Source organism: Pinus tabuliformis, chromosome 4_2 (assembly GCF_031772625.1).
Source record: "Pinus tabuliformis cultivar Carrire ecotype Pingquan chromosome 4_2, CPIR1, whole genome shotgun sequence".
Taxonomy (NCBI): Eukaryota; Viridiplantae; Streptophyta; class Pinopsida; order Pinales; family Pinaceae; genus Pinus; species Pinus tabuliformis.
In genome coordinates this window covers 352,623,389-352,647,379 of record NC_142304.1, presented here as the reverse complement: position 1 = coordinate 352,647,379, position 23,991 = coordinate 352,623,389, and the positions used below count along the sequence as shown (strand labels likewise).

Below are 23,991 nucleotides of genomic sequence, written 5' to 3'. Positions count from 1 at the left end.
CTTAGACTTCTCTGCACGGTGCCAAGGAGTCGGGTCGAGATATGGTATGAATGCCTTTTCTATATCTGGATCTAGTTAAATCTGATGCCATAGATTTTGAAGTCTACAATTCGAATAATCTGCTATCTTTCTTTTCTGTAGACGTATAAACTGAACTGGTGAGGAGGGAAAAGGATCGGGGAATGAAACCAGATCGCGATATAGATGTCTTTATGAAGGTACAGCACAGGCAGCTGCTTTGAAATCCGTTAAGACTGAATTAAAATTTTAAATGTATTTCAATGAATTTACTGAGAATGGCTGACTATTTCTTGTGCAGGCCACTGCGTTAGAGGGCCAAAAAGCCAACCTGATCACAGACTATGTTATGAAGGTATTTTGCTATAGCTGTTTTCTCAAATAAAATATGGTGTTGTTTTCCTGTTAACTAAAACGAGTCCTTTTATTAGAAATTTTCTAATAAAATTTTGCGATGAATCTGTTGTTCAGATTGCAACTTGACCTTTAGAATAAAAAATTCTAAATTCTAAATAGCAGGTTAAAGTTGAAGTGGTTAGGATTTTAACCTTTAGAATTAACAAAAAAAAACCTTTAGACACCAATTTAAATTCTAAAATAGCAGTTTAAAGTTGTTAATATTGCAGTATCAAAATGTTAGGAATTGTAAAATCGATTTTCAGGCCCAGAAAGGCGTGGGAAAAGAGGCCTTTTAGTTAAAATTTAACTAGGATCAGTTTTCTTTGGATGAACCAACAATATTTGTATTGTTATTGATGGTTGGACCAGATCTTGGGGTTGGACATATGCGCGGACACACTGGTCGGAGATGCAATGCACAGGGGCATTTCCGGAGGGCAGAAGAAAAGAGTTACGACGGGGGAAATGATTGTTGGAGCTGCAAAAGCCCTGTTCATGGACGAGATTTCCACTGGTCTTGACAGTGCTACAACATACCAGATTGTCCGATGCCTACGCCAACTTGTCCACGTTTTCAATTCGACGATGGTGGTGTCACTCCTGCAACCTGCCCCTGAGACCTTCGATCTCTTCGACGATGTCATTCTACTTTCAGAAGGTCATGTTATTTACCAGGGTCCTCGAGAAAACATACTCGAGTTAGTCCATGGGATTTAAATGCCCTGAGAGGAAAGGTGTTGCAGATTTCTGGCAGGAGGTATGCTATTCTTTTCGATCTTCCTGAAATTATTATTGGTCAGCCGTGACATTAAAAAGCAGGGTATCTGATGAATGTCATTGAATTGTATGGAATCGATTGAACAGGTGACTACTCTCAAATATCAAGAGCAGTACTGGGCAGACGGAAGGCAAACATACCGTTATGTTCCAGTGAAGGAGTTTGCGGATGCATTCCAGTCTTTTCACATTGGGGCCGCATTGAATGCAGAGTTATCGGTTCCATACGATACAAAGAAATGCCCCCCGGTAGCTCTCACAACAGAGGAATACGGTTTGAACAAAATGGAGCTTTTCAGAGCAAGCTTTGATAGAGAAGTTTTGCTGATGAAGAGAAGTTCGTTCGTCTATATCTTCAAAACTGTTCAGGTAATACTTAATTGTTGTATTTTTCTATTCAAAACTATCAGATGTTTTCTAGTTATTTCAAAGTGGTTTTTGTTTTACTGTATATTTTTTACTTTCAAACAAATACAACATGTTATTATGAAATTGATTTTCTTTTTTTTATAACTATTTTTTTTAAGAATCCTATGTAAACCGCTTATCAGATTTACCTATTCTAAACTTCATTATATTTATTTGGGATATGTAAAGCTGAAACATGATTACTCTTTGACAGATACTTATCATTGCTGGCATAGCCATGAGTGTTTTCTTCCGTACCAATATGCATCACAGAAATTTGGCTGACGGAGCCATTTACTTTGGGGCACTTTTCTTTGGTCTGGTGGTGGTGATGTTAAATGGCATGGCAGAATTGTCGATGACAATAGACAAGCTTTCAGTCTTTTACAAGCAGAGAGATTTCAAGTTCTACCCAGCCTGGGCTTATTCACTTCCAACATGGGTTATGAGAATTCCTCTGTCCCTTTTGGAGTCTGTTTTGTGGATCATTATCACATATTATACCATAGGTTTTTCCCCAGATCCTCAGAGGTATTGTTCGATGACCTTGAAGCCCACCTTCCTCTGTTCTGGTTGTGTTTTTAATGCTCAAATCTAATGTCAAATTTCCTTGGTATTCTCTTACCTGCTTTCGATTGCAACCATGGTGGGGTTCAATATTTTATTTAACATCCTCTACACACTGGCATTGCATTATCTAGATCGTAAGTCTCTTTTAACTTCTGCACATGATTTCGGCTGATTTCAGTACTATATTTTGCATCTTGGCCGGAATTCATATTTAGAAATCAAAATTAATGATGTTCTGTTTCCTTTTTCCAGCTCTAGGAAAGCCTCAGGCATTAGTTTCTGAAGATGATTTGAAACAAAAGCTGGCAGCTCAAACCGGGGTTGTCCAAAGAAACGGTGTAAATGAGATGCAGACGATGCCAGGAGAAACCCAGGAGGAGATTCAAGCTTCTGGCACGAACAATGCTGCTTCAAATTCTACACGAGTATCAGGAAAGAAAGGAATGGTTTTACCTTTTCAACCTCTCGCGATGGCTTTTGACAATGTCAATTACTTTGTAGAGATGCCCCAAGTACGTTAAGCTTCCCATCCCTCTGAATTCATTACTATAAGCAAATATTTCAAAACCTTTCTGTTTTCCATTGTAATGGCTGTTAACAATTTGATTTTAAAGCTTGTCAGTAATTGTTACTGCTGTTCATATTATAGGAAATGAGGCAACAAGGAATTGAAGAAAATAGACTCCAGTTATTGCGTGGAGTGAGTGGAACATTCAGGCCTGGTGTGCTCACTTGTTTAATGGGTGTGAGTGGAGCTGGCAAAACAACCCTAATGGATGTTCTTGCTGGAAGGAAAACTGGTGGACACATCGAAGGGTCCATCACCATCTCTGGTTATCCCAAGAAACAAGAAACCTTTGCTCGTATCTCTGGTTACTGCGAACAAACTGATATCCATTCTCCTTTCGTTATTGTTTATGAGTCACTCGTATACTCTGCCTGGCTTCGTCTCCCGTCTGAGGTCGATACCGCATTAAGAAAGGTAACCCCTTTTTTCTAATATCGTCAAATCTCTTCTTCAACAGAATTATCAAATGTGTTTATGTTGAGACGGAGTTCAAATAAACTGATGGGTATTGTATTCGAACATAAACAGACATTTGTGGATGAAGTTATGGATCTTGTGGAACTGAATAACCTGAGACAAGCTCTGGTGGGCCTTCCTGGAGTGAACGGCCTGTCCACGGAACAACGTAAGAGATTGACAATAGCAGTTGAATTGGTTGCAAATCCTTCAATAATCTTCATGGACGAGCCAACATCAGGACTGGATGCAAGAGCTACTGCTATTGTGATGAGAAATGTCCGGAACACTGTGGACACAGGCCGAACAGTTGTTTGTACTATTCATCAACCCAGCATTGACATCTTTGAAGCTTTCGATGAGGTATGTGATGAGCCCCAACAATGTACAATTATTTGGGCTCATTCAACTTCCTAATTTGACTTAGTCCACCATTCTCATTTTTTTATTGCATGTTTTTGATTATTTTTATGTTAATAGAGTGAATTTGGTTAGTCATTATGCCAACAAGTCTAATGGGTGCTTTGTGTAGCCTTGTTGGTCAACTTGGAGACAAATTTGAAGGTCTTAATGAGCACTTGGCAGCCAAATTCGTGGGAGAACAAGCTAGAGGATTTGTAGGAAGGTGTCCCCCTCATTTATGGGCCCTTACCTCGAATTCTCCACCATCAGCTCGGAGTTCAAGGGCCACCGAATCAATCAGCTCAAGGGCAGCCAAGCAAGTCAAGTTGGACTGCTGTTAACTACAAGTCTTGGGCAGCCAAGTCCCTAACTTTTAGGAGGACTGTTGGGTCCTCAAATTGTATAAATAAGAAGGCTTGGGGCCTCATTTGGGGTAGCTAGTGGGTAGTCATTTTGTGTAGCTAGTTAGTCAATTTGGGGATAGCTAGTTAGTCAATTTGGTTAGTCATGTTGTAGCTCGGTTTTTGCTCCTTGTAAGCCAGTTTTGGCATGTCATTAGATTCATGATTATTCAATAAAGACAGGCAGCTTTTGATCCACTTCTGCGTTTTTAAGAGAGCAATAGACCTCCTCTGTTTTGTAATGTTAAATTCTTTTTGTTTCAGCACTTTAGTTCATTGCTTTACCATGCAATTCAAAATTACAGGTTTGCTGAGTTAGTTTTATGAGATTGAATGAGTTTAGCTTATGGTTGAATTGCTTTCGGTTGTTTAGTTGGATTAGCAGGTTGATAATACATTGGAGCTCCAAGGAAAAAAGGTTGAGGAAGTCTCCACTGCCATCTCTGTTTGGAGATTGGAGTGCAGCCTATACCAACCACAAAAATACGTAGTCCTTCACTTTATACATGCTGCAACATAGTCTCGTTTATGATAGATCTTTCCATGCACTTCACTCTTGCACCATACACCTTCATCACAGCTTCATGCACATTCCTCTACACGCTTTATACTGCTGTTCATTGGTTCACCTTCCAACTCTTTCATTACCACGTAGCTTCATCCTTTTGTCCTTTTGTTGATCCCATCCTTTCATCCTTCAACCCACTTCACACACTCGTTCTCCAACCTACTTCTCCACTCCTGAGCCATCACCAGCCTTGTTCCTACCTTACACATCTTCCCCCACCATTCCATCACTCCTCCATCACTTCAAACACCCACGGTAGGCCATCCTGTAGAAATTTGTAGACATCCTGTAGAAACCAGAGTATCCTGTAGGATCCCCTGCAGACATCCTGTAGGAGGCCACTCACTCGGTTGCTGAGCTTCTGAACGTGAGGAACCTCTGTGGATGGATGCTAAGGATCCCTAGGGACCTCTCCTAGCCTCCCCAACCTTTTCCACGCTTTCCTTCCTTCTCCATCCCATCTGCACAACCAAACCCTAGTTAGCACAAAATCACAATCATTCCATCCACTTAAAGAAAAAATACAAAAACATGTCTTTTATGATGCAAGTAGCTTAGATCCATGCATTTTCACTTATTAGAGGTAATAGCAGCATTGGTAGAAGTTTCATTCACATTCTTTGCATTATAGAGGTTAGACTAGTCAAATTAGGGTTTCCTAGGTTTACATGCTTTGATTTGCTTTTAGTTCATTTTTGTCAAGTAGATTAGTTTTCTTTGAGATAGCTTTCGTCCATCATTTAGCAAGCTTCTTCTGAGAGCCTATAGAAGTTGGCTTGAGCCCTAGCGGACTTGTGCCAGCTGACCAAGTGACAGCTGCGACAAGAGCTAGTACTTGTGCATACAGCACCGCCGCTTCCAAGTTTGTACGAACTACCGGGTTGATAAAATTAAGAGACAGGAAGCCCCAGGAGTTGTAGCATTATTGCTACAATACTGGAGGTCACCATCTTTTTGGCGCCGTTGCCGGGGAAGCGGCAGAGTATTGGTGATTGTTGCTATTCTTCTATTTTCTACTACAACCTTCTGCTCAGTAGTTTATTTCATTTTCATTCTGCAAAAGTAGCATAGACATTTCCTGCTTTCATAGATTAGTATTTCCTGCTTTCATAGATTAGCCTTTCAATTCCGCAATTTCAATTTTGCAAGCGTAGATTAGTATTTCAATTCTGCAAGCGTAGATTAGTATTTCAATTTTGCAAGCGTAGACTAGCCTTTCCATTCCTGCAAGCGTAGATTAGTATTTCAATTCTGCAAGCGTAGACTAGCCTTTCCATTCTTGCAATTTCATTTGAGCAAAATAGATTAGTCCTTTCCTACTTTCATTTCAATTCCGCATTTTCATTTCAGCAAGATAGTTAGTTGCAGTTCAATCTATTTCAGTTTTGCAAGTAGAAGTAGAAAAAAAACCAAAAAGATTTCATTTCATGCTTTGTAGGAGTAGAGATAAGTTAGAAAAATGATTGCACAACCCCCCCACTGCTTCACACAGCCAACGTTCTTCTTCGATGGCTGTGATGAAAGAACCCCTGGGTGGACATCAAGACATATCTGAAGAACCTCTAGGGGAGAAGAAGAAAGAAACACTCCTCTGAAGCAAATGGCTACAAGCAGAAATGATTGGAGCAATCTCTTGTCCAAAGATGAATTTGAAAATCAGATCGAAGGTTTCAAGAGTGATATGAGGCAGTTTCTTTCCATGCAACTGGATACCTTGCGGATCCAAAAGAAGCAAGAAGAAGCCAAGAGGGCTTTGGCCATTTTTTGTCCTAGGTGCACTAGAAAGCATCCTAGGAACGAATGTCCAATGCACCCTCTAGAAGTGTGTTTCATCTGTGAAGAATACCATCCTACAGATCAGTGCCCTTCCTTGCCCAGAATCAAAGCTACATATCAAAGAGCCAAGGGAGCCACTGAATCACTCTGTTATATGAACCAAAGGAGGCCACATGGACCCATACCCTACCAGCAGGAACTACAAGGGACACCCGAGACCTATTATGACCCTTACCAAGCCACCTTCATGCCTTCTTGGGGTCCCCCTGCTCATCCTTCCTGGTTCACACCCCCTCCTTATTCCTTCACAGATCCATATTATGCCCAACCAGCTGCTCATTCGTTTCACTCTTATGCTCAGCCACAACCTCAGTGGAATGCACCTTATCAGGAGTGGAGGCCCCAGTACAACTCTCATCCCACTCATTTTCCTCCACCACCTGCTCATCCACAACCATCGCCTCCTCCTCCACCAAGGCAACCCCAAATGCCTACCCAACCACAATGCCATCCATCTCCATCTCAATTTCACACCTCCACTCAGCTACCTGTACCTCCATTTCCAAAACCATGCAATGAAGCAGCTCAACCCAATTGCAAATCTGAGGCACAACATGTGCAAATGATTCCTCGTGAGCTCAATGATGTTCACCAAAGCTTAGGAAAAGTAATGCAAAAAAAAGATCATCTTGAAAGCATTGAAGGACCAAAAGCAAAAGAAGATTCAAAAGAGGAGATCAAAGAACCATGGGCTGCACTTGATGAAGAAAAGAGATCAGGATCAGAGATCGAGAAAGCTTCCTCATGGTCACCATCAAATCCTCCATGTACTCAAGAGGAAGATCAGCAAAAAGAGGAAGATCAGAAGGTCATGATAGAAGGTGACACGAAGAATGATCCAAATCAGCAAGATGACCAAGGATATCAAAGCTATATTGAGATATGGTTTCAGAAGGTCACTAAGTTGCAGCAGCACTCTCCTCCTCAGCTATGTTTTGTACTCTCAAAGTCAGATCATTTTGTCTCTGAAAGTTGGATAGTTGTCCAAGCATGCATTTCGAGCCTTCACATCATTTTTTCTCTAATATCGATGTGCACATGGCTCCATTGGAAGTATTCTTATACTTGAAAATGATTTTGTTTTTCAAGTAGGGTAGGGTAGAAAAAATGAAAAAAAAAGGAAAAATAAAGAAATGAAAAAATGAAAATAAGAGAAAAATAAAAATCTAAGGTGAAAACCCCCTCGGAGGTGCCTTAGATTGGCTCATTGATTGAAAACCTCCATGAGGCGGTCAATGGGTTGGAAAGAAAAGAAAATAAAAGAGAAAAAGATCTTTGGTTGAAAACCTCCCTTGGAGGCGCCCAAGGCAGGCAATTAGGGTGAAAACCTCCATGAGGCGCCCTAGTTGTTTTTCAAAAAAAAAAAGAGAAAAAAGAAAAAGAAAAATAAAGCTAATCATCATTGAATAATTTTATGTTGTAGCAATGACATTTCAGGTTGCAAGAAGGATGTTTCATGGCAGGAGGAGCACTCAAATCAAGGACAAAGGAGTTTTTGTGCCTTCTACAGGAAGCTTACAAAAAAGCCAAATTGATCTCCGAAGAGGACCTGAAGGCTTGGAATATGTCCATGAGGCCTACACTCATCCATGTTTCCACTCCTCACCCCTTTTCCATCATTTTTTCATGTCATTATGCTTCTTTCCTCAAAACTGTGTTTTCTACAGGAAGCTCTATATTTCTACAGGAAACATCCTGTAGAACCTTTGGACGAGCCAAATTCAATCTCAAAAGTGAATCTAATGGTGGGAATCTGTTGATTAGGCCTACAAGCACTTGTGTTTCCATCCCTTGCCTTTCTCCATCATTCGTCCACCTCATTGTGCTTCTCATTGTGCTTCTACAGGAACTTCCTGTAGAAATTGTGGGAAACTAGGCATGCATTTCAAAAAATGGTTTGGCGAACATGGTAGCTTCCTCAAGGGTTCAGAAGTCCTCATGCATTCTTCCAACTCCTCCTCCATCATCTCCATACCTGCATCACAAACAAAATTCATTTTGTCATCCCATGCAAGCTCATGCAAAAAGCCTTGAGGCAAAAATCCATAGAACCAAATTTGTTTTTGACATAACTTGAAAACCATGCATCCTTTCGACAAACCATTTTGTGGGGAATTGTACAAGGTCGATGACAACATGCTTGAGCAGTTTCATGCAATTCCGGTGCACGGTTTCCAAGAAATCAGCCTCCATCACCATCATCCATTTTTGCATTTTCTCCATAACCATGCATCCATTTCAAAACCTGTTTCATGGGGAGATGCACGTGGGTGATAGTAGCCTACCCAAGCAGTTTCAGCCAATTCCGATGCACGGTTTCCGAGAAATCGAGCTCTGAAATCTTCAGCCATTTTCCAATTTTCTCGAAATCCGTGCATCCATTGATCACGAATTTGCTATGGTAGATGCATAATGATGGTAGTAACATGCTCACCGAGTTTCAGATCAAACCGATCTACCGTTTGGGAGAAATGGCAAAAAGAAGTTTTGGTCTTGTGAAAATTCAATGGCAGCAGTTTGAGGGTGCAGATCTGAACGTGGAAACGATTGTTTGGAGCTTGGATCCGTCCAGAGGACACCTGCACAGAAAAAAAACAGCCATGAATCATCAATCAAGCCACCATGCAACCACATCAACACATGCATGCAGCAAAGCTTCACAGCAGCCAACTGACTTTCAGGTACGTGACAAAACCGATTCCTCTGTTTGCATGAATCTAATCTGAACATTGCATGAATGAATGAGATGGTTAGGATTAAAAAAATCGGTGGCCAGCTAACTAGCCACCCACATCTAGTTCAACAGCACTTGGTGGGTGAATGAGACACGTGCGCTCAGCCATGCACGTGAAGGAAAAAACGGACAGTGTTGGTTGTTTAAACTCCAGTGCAACGGGTGGATGAGATCACAGGAAGAGAACACACAGTCGACAACTGCAGTTCATGACGGCACAACAATTGCATGGGCTAGCACACGTATGTGCCACCTCACCCCAAAAATCACGCATGTAATCTGAGCGCTCAGCTGAAATTCAAAGGCTGTTGTTCATCTACACTTGCCACATCGTTAACTGAAGTCTGCACAATCTATTAACTTGTCATCCTCCACCAAGCTTTCTCGGCCACATTTTTTAACCCACCTATGCAATCACGTTCTACAGGAAACGGGTGGGTCTTCTACAGGAAGTATGACACAGCGTTTTGGAACAAAGAAACCTGAGCTTTCCCTCATCAGATTTGGAGTTCCGAGAAGGGTAGGCTCGGAAGCACTCTTCCACGCATGATATATATTTTGAAAGGTGGTGAATTGACTATCTGGAGCAGGAGAATTAGAGACCAGTTTGCCTGTAAGTCAAAAATAGCAGTGTGATTGTGTGTTGCATGGAATTTCTCAGTTTTTTTTGCATCTCTCCACGTTTCTGGTCTAAAATTCTCTTATAAAGAAGGCATATGCAGCTGTGAGAGCCAGCCTATGGATGTAACTTTTAAAATTTTCATATCTGAATTTGCCCTGAGAAGAAAACTTGGTCTCTGTCCTCTCTCTGTAGAAGCAAACTCTTCCTCTCATAACCAGATAGCTGAAGAATTCTTAATGTCCTTCAGATCTCTTTCTGCCAAAGAAAAAAGAAGAGAATAGAAGAAAAAAACGTGGTTAGGGTCTTTTGCATGCATGAACATAATTGTTAAAACAGAGTAAGGTGGCATATCAGAATTTTATGCAAATGATCCAGGATTGTAAAGGGATTATGTCACAGATCCAAGCTAGTTTGGAGATGTCTAAATCGAGAACAGGAGAAGGAAAATATGGTGCATTTCCTGCGTCCCAGACTATTACAACAGCTCTCATTATTGCAGCTTGGTACTCTTCCAATATTGGTGTGCTATTGCTTAACAAATGCCTACTTAGTTTTTTTTGGATGCAGATACCCAATATTCCTCACAATGTTGCACATGTGTGCCTGTTCATTTTATGGTTTTCTGGCAATTTCATGGTTAGAGATTGTACCAATGCAGTTCATCATCTTCAAGAGACAGTTTCTTGAGATATTGGCACTAAGCTTCATTTCCTCCTTCTCGGTTGTTTGTGGCAATATTTCTCTACGCTATTTGCCAGTCTCCTTCAATCAAGCTATTGGGGCAACAACTCCCTTCTTCACAGCAATATTTTGCATTTATAAAAACATGTAAGAGGGAGTCTTCTGTGGTTTATATGGCCTTGGTGCCTGTGGTATTTGGCATTGTTATTGCAAGCAACAGTGAGCCATTATTCCACCTTTTTGGCTTTTTGGTTTTCCTAGGATCAACGGCTGCCAGAGCATTGAAATCAGTTGTTCCGGGGCTCCTGCTTACCTCTGAGGCAGAGAAGCTTCACTCTATGAATTTGCTCATGTGCATGGCACCAATTGCTGCGCTGTTATTGCTTCCTATTACTCTTTGTGTCGAAGGTAATGTAGTAGCGATTGCTACTAAAAAAAAAGCCATAGAAAACACCTTTATCATATTCCTGTTGCTTGGAAACATGACCATGGCTTATTTTGTGAATTTAACCAACTTCCTTGTTACAAAACATACGAGTGCCCTCACGTTGCAGGTTTTAGGAAATGCCAAGGCCACCATTTCTTCCATATGATTGCATGTACTTGCACACTCATAACAAGGCTGAGAATTTAACAGGAAAAGCAGCAGGCCGTGAGGGAGAAGAGCAGAAAGGAGGAGAAGATGAAGGCTGCCACAGCACAGTTCAAGGAGAAGGCATCCCCAGCCAAGCAAGCAAAATCAGAAAAAATTGTTTCTACAGGAAGTTAGCAGACTATTTCTACAGGAAGACAGAGACTGTTTCTACAGGAAGCCAGTGAACAGTTTCTACAGGAAAGTCTGAAAAGCGGGAAGCCAAAGGAGAAATCGGCCGAAATGCTAGCCAAGGAAGTCACCAAGGCCATCAAAGACAAGGGGAGAGATTTGGTTGCTCAGAGGATGAGCAACACTTTCAGTAGGGGGGTGATGATGAGCCCCAACAATGTACAATTATTTGGGCTCATTCAACTTCCTAATTTGACTTAGTCCACCATTCTCATTTGTTTATTGCATGTTTTTTATTATTTTTATGTTAGTAGAGTGAATTTGGTTAGTCATTATGCCAACAAGTCTAATGGGTGCTTTGTGTAGCCTTGTTGGTCAACTTGGAGACAAATTTGAAGGTCTTAATGAGCACTTGGCAGCCAAATTCGTGGGAGAACAAGCTAGAGGATTTGTAGGAAGGTGTCCCCCTCATTTATGGGCCCTTACCTCGAATTCTCCACCATCAGCTCGGAGTTCAAGGGCCACCGAATCAATCAGCTCAAGGGCAGCCAAGCAAGTCAAGTTGGACTGCTGTTAACTACAAGTCTTGGGCAACCAAGTCCCTAACTTTTAGGAGGACTGTTGGGTCCTCAAATTGTATAAATAAGAAGGCTTGGGGCCTCATTTGGGGTAGCTAGTGGGTAGTCATTTTGTGTAGCTAGTTAGTCAATTTGGGGATAGCTAGTTAGTCAATTTGGTTAGTCATGTTGTAGCTCGGTTTTTGCTCCTTGTAAGCCAGTTTTGGCATGTCATTAGATTCATGATTATTTAATAAAGACAGGCAGCTTTTGATCCACTTCTTCGTTTTTAAGAGAGCAATAGACCTCCTCTGTTTTGTAATGTTAAATTCTTTTTGTTTCAGCACTTTAGTTCATTGCTTTACCATGCAATTCAAAATTACAGGTTTGCTGAGTTAGTTTTATGAGATTGAATGAGTTTAGCTTATGGTTGAATTGCTTTCGGTTGTTTAGTTGGATTAGCAGGTTGATAATACATTGGAGCTCCAAGGAAAAAGGTTGAGGAAGTCTCCACTTCCATCTCTGTTTGGAGATTGGAGTGCAGCCTATACCAACCACAAAAATACGTAGTCCTTCACTTTATACATGCTGCAACATAGTCTCGTTTATGATAGATCTTTCCATGCACTTCACTCTTGCACCATACACCTTCATCACAGCTTCATGCACATTCCTCTACACACTTTATACTGCTGTTCATTGGTTCACCTTCCAACTCTTTCATTACCACGTAGCTTCATCCTTTTGTCCTTTTGTTGATCCCATCCTTTCATCCTTCAACCCACTTCACACACTCGTTCTCCAACCTACTTCTCCACTCCTGAGCCATCACCAGCCTTGTTCCTACCTTACACATCTTCCCCCACCATTCCATCACTCCTCCATCACTTCAAACACCCACGGTAGGCCATCCTGTAGAAATTTGTAGACATCCTGTAGAAACCAGAGTATCTTGTAGGATCCCCTGCAGACATTCTGTAGGAGGCCAATCACTCGGTTGCTGAGCTTCTGAACGTGAGGAACCTCTGTGGATGGATGCTAAGGATCCCTAGGGACCTCTCCTAGCCTCCCCAACCTTTTCCACGCTTTCCTTCCTTCTCCATCCCATCTGCACAACCAAACCCTAGTTAGCACAAAATCACAATCATTCCATCCACTTAAAGAAAAAATACAAAAACATGTCTTTTATGATGCAAGTAGCTTAGATCCATGCATTTTCACTTATTAGAGGTAATAGCAGCATTGGTAGAAGTTTCATTCACATTCTTTGCATTATAGAGGTTAGACTAGTCAAATTAGGGTTTCCTAGGTTTACATGCTTTGATTTGCTTTCAGTTCATTTTTGTCAAGTAGATTAGTTTTCTTTGAGATAGCTTTCGTCCATCATTTAGCAAGCTTCTTCTGAGAGCCTATAGAAGTTGGCTTGAGCCCTAGCGGACTTGTGCCAGCTGACCAAGTGACAGCTGCGACAAGAGCTAGTACTTGTGCATACAGCACCGCTGCTTCCAAGTTTGTACGAACTACCGGGTTGATAAAATTAAGAGACAGGAAGCCCCAGGAGTTGTAGCATTATTGCTACAATATTGGAGCTCACCAGTATGTTCTGAAAATACACTCTCTCAAATCTATGGATCATTATTGCAGTCAAAGTCTATCTTTCAATCTACAATAAAATGCTAAATATTTGGGTGGCTTTATACATCTTAAATCTCTTTATTTGATTGGTAAATTGAACTATATAACAATTCGGAATCTTCAGACACAAATGAAATCCCTCTTTTATAAAGAATTTGTGAAAGAAGTAAAATCCTTACAAAATAAGGAAGCAGCTCGTTATGCTTATGATACTTAGTGCTGAAGTGGTAATAAGAAGAATGAATTTTCAAAATTTGCAGCTTGTGTTGATGAAGCGAGGAGGGCAGATGATATACGTTGGTCCTCTTGGCCGCCATTCCCAAACACTGATCGACTATTTCGAGGCCATTCCAGGCGTTCCCAAAATCACGGAAGGGTACAATCCCGCGACATGGATGCTTGAAGCGTCATCTGTGGGCGCAGAATTGCGTCTTGGGATCGATTTTGCAGAAGTATACAGGAATTCATCCCTCTACCAGTAAGTCATTATTGGTACAAGTTTTTGAAAATTATAATAACAGTTTTGTTCTCATTTATTTAAAAATGTATTAATTGTAATATAACTATGTTTTCATATGCAAATTTCCTATGTTCTTTTATACTTTTATTTATCCTCTCTATCTTGATCACTGCCAAGTGATACAGGTTAAACATGACTTAACAAATTTTATCTATTTTTTACACAGACGAAATGAATCTCTAATCAAGGAACTGAGCGTGCCGGCTCCAGGAGCTAAGGATTTACACTTCGAATCTCAATTTTCACAACCTTTTATAATTCAATCCCAGGCCTGCTTGTGGAAGCAACATTGGTCATACTGGAGAAACCCTGAGTACAATACTGTCCGTTTCTTTTTCACTCTGGTCACTGCTGTGCTTTTCGGTACCATCTTTTGGAGAATGGGTCAAAAAGTGTAAGAAATTATGCATTGCAGCCTCTACAACCCATTTGGATGCTTGTTATTGTTAGAAGCTGCAATATTATCTTTTTAATTTGTGATATGAATGCATGATTGCAGAGAGGACCAACAAATGGTTTTGAATGCGATGGGGTCGTTGTTCGCGGCTGTGTTATTCATAGGTGTGAACAATGCTTCTTCACTCCAGCCTGTAGTGGATGTTGAAAGGACAGTTTTTTACAGAGAAAAGGCAGCCGGGATGTACTCTGCTCTGCCTTATGCCCTCGCACAAGTAAACCCCCCATTTCATTTCATCGCCCCCATTAACGTCTAAAAGCTTTCTGAATTCTTCTCTACCCTAATGTTTCAATGATGTTATGCAGGTAAAACAAAAGTAAATGTTAAAATTAATAATTTTTCCCTTTTATATTTTTTAATAATATTATATAAATTGAAAATTTTGTAATTATAAAATAAAAACAAGTGTAATATGCAGCATTGTTGTTTAGTGCTTGCTTCTTATGTGAAAAGTAATTGAAAACTAATATGTAGAATTTTTTTTAGATTCACAAGTTCATGCAATTTACTAAAGCACAGGACAAAAATCTACTTTTACTTTCAACTAACGAAAGTCAATAGATCGATGAAAACAATATGAACAAGAAGAATACAAACCAATGGCACATAACAAAATAAGATTTCTTAGGGAAAGCCAATAGATCGATGAAAAAAATATGAACAAGAAGAAGACAAATCAATGGCACATAACACAATAAGATTTCTTGGGAAAAGACAATAGATCGATGAAAACAATATGAACAAGAAGAAGACAAATCAATGGCACATAACACAATAAGATTTCTTGGGGAAAGCCACTGCTCAAAACCCCATCTATCTGTAGTGCATTAAATTAAAAATATGAGTGAAGATAAACTCTCTACCTCACAACGCTATTATTAGACAACACTTACCCAATTTCCACTGCTTGCCAAGCCCCTAATCTCTTGCACAATTCCTAGGATGAATAGCCCGTATTTAAAGGGAATTCATGTTTTCAAAATAGCGTAATCATAAATTAGGTCATTTTCCTGATTGCATGCATGATATTTACAACTCAGTAAATCATACAACTGATAGTACATTGTCCCTGCACTCTAGTCTCAACTGTGTCTTTCTCTGAACTTACATGCATGAGTTATTCATGAGGGAATCATTAGTGAACTGGAGTAACACTTGTGGATGCACCAGTGCACCAACTCATTGTTAGTCCTTTGTTAGTTCCACAAAAAGTTAGAACTAATTTAACTGACCATAACTAAGTAAACTGAGTTAATCTAATTACAACTCAAATAAACTCACCATGGACCCCTAAAATTTAGGGAGAACATATACATGACTACATAAAGACTTCCAACTTGAAATTCCTAAGCTAGTTAAGTTAATTAAACTTAATTAACTATTTACAAGTTGCTATGAGAATAAAATTCAATTTTAATTCAAGGACAAATTAATCTGGAATTTCTTGTTGCCATTTCTCAACACTCCCTTTCAATAAGAAAGGGATTATCTGCTACCCCGATCTTTTCTTTGTGAAACTTGAATTTATATCTTGATAATGTCTTTGTCAAAATGTGAGCATCTTGCTCTTATGTGGGAATGTACTCTAACATCATGATGCACCTCAATACACAAATCTCGTAGATGATGATATCAGATATCAATGTGCTTGGACCTATCATGAAAAATTGGATTTTCAGGGAGTTTGATACAACTCTGATTATCATAGTAAATCACTGTCAGATCCATCTACTGACCAAACAGACCAACCAAGATCTTCCTCATCCATATGGCCTCACATGCTACCTAACTTGTAGCCATGTACTCTACCTCTACCGAACTGAGTGTAAATGATATTTGTTTCCTGCTGTACCAATTAACTGTCGCTGACCCAATACTGAAAATCCCTCTTGATGTGTTTTTTCGGTTGAATGGGCTCCCCGCTCAATTTGCATCAGTGAAGCCTTGAAGCTTCACTCCATCTGTTTGTCTATACCACAATCCATACTGAGAAAACATAGTTACTAATAAAACGAGAACTATTACCTCAAATGGATACTCGAGCCCAAAAATCCCAAAATTTACTCTCGATACGCATTTTTGATCTTCTGGATTCACACTTCTCTGTTTCTTCTATGGCATGTCAATATCTCAAGATAGATTTTTCAACTACGATTCAAAGTTTTCATCTGCCCTTTAATTCTTTGCAGCGATCGACTGAGAACATTATGGAATTATCGGGATCTTTAAAATGAACATTGGAAGCACATGGTTTACTAATTTCTAAATACTATGGAGATTTTCTGTCGCCTGAAACCGTGATCACATGTATCTTGATATTGATCTAATGGTAAATTGTATCAAGCTACTGCAATGCATCTTTAGACATACTTCTATCAAGTATTGTGAACCAGTTCAATAGTCATACATACTTGGGACCAGATTACGGGTTTCACGTTAAGAATATCTAAAAACTTACATGGATCTTCTGGATTCACATTCCTTTTTTGGATTCACATTTCGGATCTGCTGGATTCGCATTTCGAATTTGCTGGATTCACATTTCTCTATTTGTTCTATGGCACGTCAATATCTCAAGATAGCTTTTTCTCAGGGTTTCACGTTATTTGCAATCTTCTGTGGCACGTCAATATCTGAGGGAAGATTCTTTGGAGCAACCGCAGCCTCAAAAAGCATTGGTTACCCTAGCTGCAAGGATTTGGGGTTACTTTTACTGTTAAATTGAAATTTTCCAAAGGGCTTCTAGCTATTTCAAGTTTGATTCCGCAAAGACCTGTAATTTGAAGCTTGAAATAATCCAAATCGAAATATTTTAAAAACCTTTGTTTCTCTCTTGGATAGTTAGGGCTCTAGTTGATTAAAAGCAGATTTCGAGAGCCATTGTCTTTTTCCTAGCAGGATCGAGGTTTCTCTAGGGTGGATTGATCTATTCCCTGAGGATCGTCTTTGTTTCTGGACGTTGGTTTTCCTCACTGCAAGTTTTGAAGGATCCTCGTCATTTATATGAATTTCCTTGGGCATTCTCTGCAGCTGGAGTGAAATTCTTTAGATGGATTATCCGTTTTGATCTAGAAGAAATGTGAAAGCCTTCAACATTGAATTAATTCCTAGCATATCTCTTGGCCGCAGGATCGAATTCTCTTGAGGAGCCGTGAGTACTTTTATGGGAGTTATCTCCTTAGTCGTTCGCATTCTTCCACATGACTTTTTCATTCTTCCGCACGGGCATACATAAGCTTGGGAATCATCGATCGACTTTGATCCAGATGGCTCCCAGCTTCGCGAAGATAGCTACTAGATCAATTTCGTCTACCTCTGGGGGGCAAGCTCCTACCCATATCGTCAGTGAAACCCCAGCTCCCTTTGTCCAAGTGGTCAAGGCCTCACTCGATGAGGCTTTGAAGTTTTTTGAAAGTGCCCTAATCTGTCGGTTCAATGGTTTTTGGCCGCAGCTGACAGCTCTCTATAGTTGGATCTCGGAGGTATGGAAGTCTGTGATTTCTGATGTAATTAATATCTACCCCTATGCTAGGGGTTTCTTTATAATAGATTTTGAAAACCCTCAAAGCGGACAATGTATTCTAGATTCCGGCCCTTGGTTTTGGGAAAACTCAGGCCTATTCATGAAGCCATGGAACCCATCATTTGATCCCTCAACAATATTCATAACCCCAACACTAGTTTGGGTGAGATTGCCAAACCTACCCTTGCACCTTTGGAATCTCCCCTCGCTAAAATCCATTGCAAATGCAATTGGGAAATTTTATTGCAGGTGCCTAGAAATAGAGGAATATGCCAGAACCACCTATGCACGCATTTGTGTGGAAATGGACTTCAACGCCGGATTCCTAGTTGAAATAAACTTAACAAGTAAAGGCTATGTGCGGAACCAGAAAATCGATTATCAAAGTGTCCTTTTCAGATGCCGATCCTGCTTTGAGACAGGCCATCCAGCCAAAAATTGCCCAAAAGCCTCCCAGAAAAATTATGTTAGAAAGAACCACCACAGATCTACATGGTGGGAAGGAGCACAAAAAGAACATTACACTGTCATCAAGGAAAAATACTCTCCAGAAAACTCTGAATCGCAAGAAATCGGGCACGAAAGAAACAACTCTCATGACAAGCAGGGGGAAAGCCCCGTCCAACATAAAAAAAGTGAACTCGACAACCCCTCAAGCATTAACAGTTATGAGGATTTGAATACTGCACAAAATAAATCTTCATTTAACAGCAAAACAGATCTCTCAGACCAAATTTCTTATTCGACTATCATCAAAAGGACGAACACAACAAATCAAGAAACTAAGACACCAATGTCCCAAGAACTAGAAGAGATGAAGGAGATGCAAGATAAAGGAAGTTGGAATACCGTAGAGAAAAAAAAGAAAGCTACAACAACAATCTCGCCAAGAAAGACGAGAAGCTAGACAATTAAGAACTAAGAAAATTATAGGTCCGATAGACCAATTTGGTCTCAGTGGACGTTAACCACCACCATCATCATCATAAAAAAATTCAAAACAATTCAAAACATAAATTTAAAATTAAAAGTATTTAAATTATTATTATTATTATTTTAAACTATATTTTAAAATTTAAATTAAAAAAATTAAAATAAAAAGTATTTAATTTAAATTTTTTTTTTAATTAAAAAAACAAAAAAAAAAACAAAAAAACAATTAAATTAAAAATAAAACAATAAGAACATTAAAAAAATAAATAATAATTTAAAAATACCTCGCTCCCCACCCTCCTCTCTCCCCTCCCCACTCTCGGCTCTCCGCTTCTCCTCCTTGCCCTCCCCTCTCCCCTACTCTACTCGACCCCGACCCCACTCCCTTCCCCTCTCCCCTACTCTACTCGACTCCGACCCCACTCCCCTCCCTCACCCTCCTCCCCACGCCACCGTCGATCGTCCCCCTTGCTTCCCCCCCACCCCCGTGCACCCCCCGCCCTTCCCCACCCAAGCCCCCAGTTAATGACCAAGAGGCCACATGCCAATTCCTGGAATCGGCCAACCCCCTTACCCTTGTGCAACCGCCTCTCCTCCCCACCTGGGCCCCTAGCCAGTGCCAAGAGGCCATTGGCTGGGGGCCTGGGTGGGGAGGGGAGGCGGGCCCGTGGGGGTTAGTTTGGGGGGGGGGTGCGAGGGTGGGAAAGGGAGAGGGGTTTGGTAGGTGGGTGGGGTGAGGGTCGGGTGGGTGGGTGGGTTGGGTGAGGGTCGGGTGGGTGGGTGGGTGGGTGGGGTGAGGGAGGAGGTGAGGGGCGAGGGAGGGGAGAGGAGAGGGGGATGGAGGGGGTGAAGGGAGGGGACAATTGAGCGTGGGGAGGGGATAGGGGTGAGGGAAGGGAGAGGCATGAGTGGAGGGGTCTGAGGCAGGTGGGTGCGGTAGGGGAGAGGGGTTGGGTGAGGGAGAGGAGAGGAGAGGGGGGATGAGGGAGCGGAGGAGAGAGGGGACAACTGAGGGTGAGGAGAGGACGAGGGTGAGGAAAGGGAGAGGGGAGGGGTCGGGAGGAGAGTGAGGGAGGGCAGAGGGTGGCATATTTTTAAATTGTGTTTTTTATTTTAATTGTTTTTTTAGCTGTTCTTAATTTTTTTTTAATTGTTTAGTTTAAATTGTTTTTTTTTGAAATTGTTTTTATTCTTTTAATTATTTTTTAATTGTTTTATTTTTTCTTAATTTTTGTAATTTTTGTTGTTGTTATTATTATTATTATTATTATATTAGTTTTAATTAAAAAAAAAAATCTTAAAATTTTATTTTATTTATTTTATTTTGTTTATTTATATTATTTAATTAAATATTTTTTATTTTAATTATTTTTTTCTTAATTTTTATTTTAATTTTTTTTTGGTAATATTTTTAAGTTTTTTTTTTTTTGTTTTGTTTGTTTGTTTGTTTTGTTTTGTTTTTTTTTTTTTTTTTTAAATTTAAAAAAAAGTTTATAGATTTTTTTTTTGGACTCAATTTGTTTTTCTTTAAATTATATATATATTTTTGAAAAAAAATTATATATATATATATATATATATTTTTTTTTTTTTTTTTTCATTTTATTTTTATTTTTTTTATTTTTACGAGTTTTTTTTTTACACTTTTATAGGTTTTTTGGTTTTTTTCCTTTTTTTATATTTTTTTATTTGATTTTTTTGTTATGTTTTCTTATTTTGTTTTTATTTTTATTTTTATTTATTTATTATTTATTTTTTATGCTGGGTTCACAGACACCCTGGTCAATGGGTGGCGCTATGTCCATGGAAAAATCTAGGTTGATCAACCCCGAAGAGAATCTAGCCCTGCGGCCCACTCGCTAGGCCTAACCCCAAGGGCTTCAGGGAGAATGAACTGTGTGACCTCCCGATGGCGAGGCATTGATTTTGACGAACTGAGCTAACCCTTGGGGCTTTTTTTTTTTTGGTTTTATTACTAACATGTTTTATGTTTTTGTCATGATTTTTATTTTTATTTTTATTTTTATTTTTGTTACGTTTTTTTTTTTGTATATTTTTATGTTTTATTACTAATATGTTTTTATTATTTTTATTTTTGTCATGTTTTATGTTTTATTTTTACATTTTTATAGGTTCTTTGTTTTTAATTTTTTTTTTTTTTTTTTTTTTATATATTTTTTGTATTTGATTTTTTTTTGTCATGTTTATTTTTTTTTTATTATTTTTTTTTATGTTTTATTACTAACATGAAAATCACCAATGTTTAAAAAAAATTATCCAGGCTTAATTGATTAGAAAATTTATAGTGTAAAAACTAAGCCCTTAAAGCAAAAAGGGATGATGCTCATGAGTACTTTTCAAAATCAAGATGAAAATCACTAACCAAAAAAAATGTTCACACTTGATACATAAAAAAATTTAAAGTGTCAAAAATAAGCCCTTTAAAAAAAATGTGTTGACGCCGCATCAACACTTTTCAAAATAAGCATGAAAATCACTAACATTTAAAAAAACTGTTCACACTTGATACATAAAAAAATTTAAAGTGGCAAAAATATGCTAAAAAAAAAGGTGTATTCCAGAATCACCATTTTCCAAAATCGAGTGATTCTTTGCTACCTCAAAACAATGGGTACTAGGTCATTTTCTTGTTTGATTGGTAACTATGTTAGAAGTGCCCCTGAGGTATCTCAATACATGCTTTGTCGCCTTCCAATACAGCTTAATAAGCCTAACCATTGCTTGACTAAGCTAGTTAACTGCATAGCATAAATCCGGTCGTGTGTTCACCAAGTACATGAGTGAACCCACACATTGCCCATAAATAGTAGATTCCACTACTTACCTTGAAGTGGCATCCTCCTTCCTCTAGTTACTAGCTAGAGGAGTCTCCATAGGCTTGCAACTCTCCATGTGCAACCTCCTAAGTATCATGTTGGCATACTTGCCTTGAGACACAAACAACTCCCCATTACCCTGCCATACTTCCATGCCTAGAAAGTAATGCATGAGCTAATCGAAATTTGGATTAGGGGCAAAAATTAGCTCAAAAATCAAAGTTTTCAGAATCATTCGAAACCTAAACGACTGCGTCCGTCTCAGAAAAACAATCCCAACGCAACTTGTTTCATTCGAAACAGAGTTTGTATGAGGAAGATAGAGCTTGCAGACAACTTTGCCAAACAGAAGAAATTTTGAAAAAAAAAATGTATAGTCACTACATAGTCAGTAGTACAGACTGCTGATGTGGCAGGTGACTGTACAAAGTCAAGGTTGGTCAATGGCCTATCCAGATTCGCCAAGTGGCATGCTTTTATTGGTTTACGGGTGCGGTGATGTGGCAAGTTTTGTTTGGTTGAAGGTGGTCCAATGAGGAGGGGACAAGCGGCAAACCCAGAGGTTGCCATGTGTCCCTCCCCAAAGGACCAGTATCAATGTGCAATAATTTTTCTATGGAGGCGTTGGGATTCGACCCCATGACCTCCTATGCACAAGCCAAACACATTACCGTTACACCCGTGCTATGTTTCTTAACAAGTATTGGTTTCCAAATGTATTTGTTGTTAAACGTTTAGGCGATTAGGGGTTAGGAGGGAGCCAGCCCGCGGGCCAACTCCCTCCATGTGAACACCATAATATTTAACGGTTAACACTAATGATCTAAAATGGATCTTGTATCAAACCTCTAAGTCTAAGTCTTCATATATGTTAACTATCGAAAAACACTATCGCAGAGGAAAACACTAAAGAATGGCGGAAACCCAAGTAAAGCAAAGGTTGAAGTAAGATTGCACTAGAGTTGTCAGATTGGCCAGATCAACGGCCTGGATTAAATCGGGATATCGCATCAGGAGAGGCCAGCGGAGTATATCGGAGGCAACCTTATGGGAATTGCGGTTGCAATTTAGCGACTTAACATGGACTGTTGATCGAGCGTGCAGATCAACGACAGAGATTACACATCGCATCGCATATTTGCCAAAGGGAGGACTTAATTCATAGGCCTGAAGACCATGCGATATGCGATTTGCGACTTATGGCATCGCAACAAAACAAAAGGAAATGACCCAAAGACTACGCAATATGCACAGACCCGAAAGGTTTATAAATATGGATTTATATAATTTGAGTTCCGTTGTAAATGGTATTTCGGGCGGACTTCAGGTGGTAAGTGGTATTGGAGAGGCTCCACCCGATTCCATACACTGGTCGACACGTAGCACGTTGAAGGAGAGAGAAACCGCTTTTTTGGGTGGGTAATCTCCGTGCACGTAGGCCACCCGAAATGGCTGTCAGTTGTTGGATTGGAAGATCGTGGATCAATGGTGGAGATTGAGTGGAATACTTGGTGTTTCGGGTTGGATACGAACCATCAGATTGAAGGTAGATCAACGGTGGGCTTGCAACATCAATAAAAGGCAGACCCAAGAGGATTATAGGGTAGACTTTATATCATTTGAATACCGGCTTTAATGTTGCGGTTGGGTTTTTCATTGATTTTCAATGTATTTCCGTGTACTGTTGTGAATGAACGAAAAGTGTATTTTCGGAGATTTTCACCCGTGCCCAGAGAACCTTCCATTTGTAAATAGCTGCCCTGTGCCTTAAGTGTTTTGCGATGATCGTTTAGATGCTCATTAGGGAGATGAAGGGACAGCGCCAGGAGCCAGAGAACCCGAAATCGAGGTGAACAAACAATGTCGATAAGCTTAAAAATCCATCCCATAACAGAACAAAGACAAGTCAGAGTTCAGAGACAGAGGGAAGATAGAGAGTCAGAGAAACACACAGCTAAGAATAGTTGATCAGAGGCACTAAGAGGGAGAGTCTGTGTACTCTTTAGACTCGAGGTTTTCAAGTGAAATCCTTGTGTAATATCATTGTTGTTGTGTTATGGCTCTAATTGAACTCACACTTGTAAACTCTGCTCTTGAAGACTAATATAGAGGTCGACATTGAAAGTTGGACTAGGAGACATAGCCAGGGGGTCTGGTGAACTCCTTCATTATTTTGACTGTGTTGATGTGTTGAATGGTTATGTTTTCCAATTGTTAAATGTTTGTATTATTCACAATCTTTTCGATCCATTGCACTAAATAATATATGCATTCCTGCAAATGTTTCTGTAATATATTTTCTTCTTGATTTAGTATCCATTTCGTA

General features: G+C 39.7%; 1 pseudogene across 1 annotated transcript; it reads left to right on the top strand.

Moving 5' to 3' along the window:
- Nucleotides 1-311: 311 nt before the first annotated feature.
- LOC149169368 (ABC transporter G family member 39-like) lies at nt 312-14,692 on the top strand (annotated as a pseudogene). The gene is made up of 12 exons (XR_016259198.1): nt 312-409; nt 787-1,174; nt 1,282-1,563; nt 1,817-2,133; nt 2,236-2,306; nt 2,425-2,684; nt 2,822-3,154; nt 3,269-3,559; nt 13,656-13,873; nt 14,082-14,309; nt 14,415-14,586; nt 14,678-14,692. The product of XR_016259198.1 is annotated as an ABC transporter G family member 39-like (transcript).
- The last annotated feature ends 9,299 nt before the right edge of the window (nt 14,693-23,991 follow it).